Raw genomic sequence first — 5,000 nt, forward strand, 5'->3', positions numbered from 1 at the left:
ACAGAAGACCTCTTTATTTAACCAAGTAGTCCTGTTGAGGTCAGAAGACCTCTTTATTTAACCAAGTAGTCCTGTTGAGGTCAGAAGACCTCTTTATTTAACCAAGTAGTCCTGTTGAGGCCAGAAGACCTCTTTATTTATTAACCAAGTAGTCCTGTTGAGGTCAGAATACCTCTTTATTTAACCAAGTAGTCCTGTTGAGGTCAGAAGACCTCTTTATTTAACCAAGTAGTCCTGTTGAGACCAGAAGACCTCTTTATTTAACCAAGTAGTCCTGTTGAGGTCAGAAGACCTCTTTATTTAACCAAGTAGTCCTGTTGAGACCAGAAGACCTCTTTATTTAACCAAGTAGTCCTGTTGAGACCAGAAGACCTCTTTATTGAACTATGTAGTCCTGTTGAGTCCAGAATACCTCTTTATTTAACCAAGTAGTCCTGTTGAGACCAGAAGACCTCTTTATTTAACCAAGTAGTCCTGTTGAGACCAGAAGACCTCTTTATTTAACCAAGTAGTCCTGTTGAGTCCAGAAGACCTCTTTGTTTAACCAAGTAGTCCTGTTGAGACCAGAATACCTCATGAGATCTGTTGAGGCTTATAATCTTTGATGAACCATACTTCCTGGTGAGACCAGAAGACCTCTTATTTAAACGCAAGTAGTCCTGTTGAGACCAAAGACCCCTTATTTAACCAAGAGGTCCCTGCTATATCAAGACCTCTCATTGGGAACCAAGTAGTGTCCTGGTGAGACTGAGTAAAGTGACTGACATCTATTCAGGTACACCAACTCCTCTGAACTTCCTCGACCTGACCTCTGACCTCAGGAGAAGCAGCGTTTCCTGACTGAGGTTTCCATGAGGTGAGTGCTGCTGACGGCCCGGCCAGGCCTGATCTCATCTCTAGGAGGTGCACACATGCATATAGACAGAGTGCTCTACTGACGCATGCAGTGAAAAGTGGCATGGCATGCTATGCACACCGCTACGTATAAACCTCAGCCATGCACACAGGCACACCGCTACGTATAAACCCTCAGCCATGCACACAGGCACACCGCTACGTATAAACCCTCAGCCATGCACACAGGCACACCGCTACGTTCAACCCTCAGCCATGCACACAGGCACACCGCTACGTATAAACCCTCAGCCATGCACACAGGCACACCGCTACGTATAAACCCTCAGCCATGCACACAGGCACACCTCTATGTTCAACCCTCAGTCATGCACACAGGCACACCGTTACGTATAAACCCTCAGCCATGCACACAGGCACACCGCTACGTATAAACCCTCAGCCATGCACACAGGCACACCGCTACGTATAAACCCTCAGCCATGGACACAGGCACATCGCTACGTATAAACCCTCAGCCATGCACACAGGCACACCGCTACGTATAAACCCTCAGCCATGCACACAGGCACACCGCTACGTATAAACCCTCAGCCATGCACACAGGCACACCGCTACGTATAAACCCTCAGCCATGCACACATACACACGTAAAAACCGGTAAACAACCAGGCTTCTTTTTCTTCCTAAATTCCAAATGATCTTTCCTCTGTGTTGATACAGTGAACTGGATGCTGGGATGATGAGTCCCAGTCACATAATATTCCTACAGTAATACCCTACCTCACCTGTGTTGTGGATGTTCACAGTAACACCTCGCCTGTATTGCAATATTCAAAAAACCACCACACACCCTGTATTGTGATATTCTACAGCAACACACCTGTATTGTGATATTCCAAGCAGTAACACTCTCACCCTGTATTGTGATATCTCACAGTAACACCCCACCTAGACAGGATATCTACAGTAACACCACACTGTATTGTGATATTCACAATTATCACACTCACCAGCTATAATATTCCACAGTAACACTCACCTGTATTGTGACATTCCACAAAACACCACACCTGTATTATATTATTCTAAAAGTAATACACCACACCTGTATTATAATATTCATATTGAAAACACTGAACAGCTATAATATTCCAATATATAACATCTTCACCCATTGTGATATTCCACAGTAACACCTCACCTGTATTGAGTAATATTCCAGCTGTGCAACACTCCTCACCTGTATTATGATATTCCACAGTAACAATTTCACCTTCACCTGTATTGTGATATTCACAGTAACACTCTCACCTGTATTGTGATATTCAAACAGTAACACCACACCCATTATAATATTCCAGTAACACCTCACCTGTAATATAAGACTCCATAGTAATACCTCACCTTGCATTGTGAGACTCATGGTAACACACCACACCTGTGGTTATAACATTCCACAGTAATACCAGCTAACTGCACAGGACATTCTACAGTAACACCTCACCTGTATTATAACATTCCACAGTAACACCTCACCTGTATTATAATATTCTAACAGTAACACCTCACTGTATTATAATATTCCACAGTAACACCTCACCTGTATTATAATATTCCACAGTAACACCTCACCTGTATTATGATATTCCACGAAAGTAACACCTCACCTGTATTATAATATTCCACAGTAACACCTCACCTGTATTGTGATATTCCACAGTAACACCTCACCTGTATTATAATATTCCACAGTAACACCTCACCTGTATTGTGATATTCCACAGTAACACCTCACCTGTATTATAATATTCCACAGTAACACCTCACCTGTATTGTGATATTCCACAGTAACACCTCACCTGTATTATAATATTCCACAGTAACACCTCACCTGTATTATAATATTCCACAGTAACACCTCACCTGTATTATAATATTCCACAGTAACACCTCACCTGTATTGTGATATTCCACAGTAACACCTCACCTGTATTATAATATTCCACAGTAACACCTCACCTGTATTATAATATTCCACAGTAACACCTCACCTGTATTATAATATTCCACAGTAACACCTCACCCTTATTATAATATTCCACAGTAACACCTCACCTGTATTATAATATTCCACAGTAACACCTCACCTGTATTATAATATTCCACAGTAACACCTCACCTGTATTATAATATTCCACAGTAACACCTCACCTGTATTATAATATTCCACAGTAACACCTCACCTGTATTATAATATTCCACAGTAACACCTCACCTGTATTATAATATTCCACAGTAACACCTCACCTGTATTATGATATTCCACAGTAACACCTCACCTGTATTATAATATTCCACAGTAACACCTCACCTGTATTGTGATATTCCACAGTAACACCTCACCTGTATTATAATATTCCACAGTAACACCTCACCTGTATTGTGATATTCCACAGTAACACCTCACCTGTATTATAATATTCCACAGTAACACCTCACCTGTATTGTGATATTCCACAGTAACACCTCACCTGTATTATAATATTCCACAGTAACACCACACCTGTATTATAATATTCCACAGTAACACCTCACCCTGTATTATAATATTCCACAGTAACACCTCACCTGTATTGATATTCACAGTAACACCTCACACTGTATTATAATATTCCACAGTAACACCTCACCTGTATTATAATATTCCACAGTAACACCTCACCTGTATTATAATATTCCACAGTAACACCTCACCCTGTATTATAATATTCCACAGCAGTAACACCCCTCACCTGTATTATAATATTCCACAGTAACCTCACCCTGTATTATAATATTCCACAGTAACACCTCACCTGTATTATAATATTCCACAGTAACACTCACCTGTATTATAATATTCCACAGTAACACCTCACCTGTATTATAATATTCCACAGTAACACCTCACCTGTATTATAATATTCCACAGTAACACCTCACCTGTATTATAATATCCTACAGTAACACCCCTCACCTGTATTGTGATATTCCACAGTAACACCCACCTGTATTATAATATTCCACAGTAACACCTCACCTGTATTATAATATTCCACAGTAACACCTCACCCATTATAATATTCCACAGTCACACCTCACCTGTATAATATTCCACAGTAACACCTCACCTGTATTGTGATATTCCACAGTAACACCTCACCTGTATTATAATATTCACAGTAACACACCTCACCTGTATTGTGATATTCCACAGTAACACCTCACCTGTATTATAATATTCCACAGTAACACCTCCCTTGTATTGTGATATTCCACAGTAACACCTCACCTGTATTATAATATTCCACAGTAACACCTCACCTGTATTATAATATTCACGTAACACCTCACCTGTATTATAATATTCCACAGTAACACCTCACCTGTATTGTGATATTCCACAGTAACACCTCACCTGTATTATAATATTCCACAGTAACACCTCACCTGTATTATAATATTCCACAGTAACACCTCACCTGTATTATAATATTCCACAGTAACACCTCACCTGTATTATAATATTCCACAGTAACACCTCACCTGTATTATAATATTCACAGTAACACTCACCTGTATTGTGATATTCCACAGTAACACCTCACCTGTATTATAATATTCCACAGTAACACCTCACCTGTATTATAATATTCCACAGTAACACCTCACCTGTATTATAATATTCCACAGTAACACCTCACCTGTATTATAATATTCCACAGTAACACCTCACCTCACCTGTATTATAATTCCACAGTAACACCTCACCTGTATTATAATATTCCACAGTAACACCTCACCTGTATTGTGATATTCCACAGCTAACACCTCACCTGTATTACATACTAAACTATGACTATCTCACAGCGTTTAGATTGAATTCATGTGCTGGGTGTTTGATGTGAACAGTTTGGGTTTAATAAAGAGTTGTAGGGGGAAGGGGGAGAGAGAGATAGAGAGAGAAATGGGGAGAGAGAGATAGAAGAGAAATGGGGGAGAGAGAGATAGAGAGAAATGGGGGAGAGAGAGATAGAGAGAGAAATGGGGGGAGAGAGAGATATGGGGAGAGAGAGATAGAGAGAGAAATGGGGGAGAGAGAT

General features: G+C 40.2%; 1 protein-coding gene across 1 annotated transcript in view; it reads right to left on the reverse strand.

The window, feature by feature from the left end:
• The window catches only part of ddr2l (discoidin domain receptor family, member 2, like), a 72,784-nt gene that overhangs the window by 14,573 nt on the left and 53,211 nt on the right, over nt 1-5,000 (reverse strand). The window lies entirely within an intron of this gene.

The sequence above is a fragment of the Oncorhynchus nerka genome, linkage group LG27, assembly GCF_034236695.1.
Source record: "Oncorhynchus nerka isolate Pitt River linkage group LG27, Oner_Uvic_2.0, whole genome shotgun sequence".
NCBI classification, from domain to species: Eukaryota; Metazoa; Chordata; class Actinopteri; order Salmoniformes; family Salmonidae; genus Oncorhynchus; species Oncorhynchus nerka.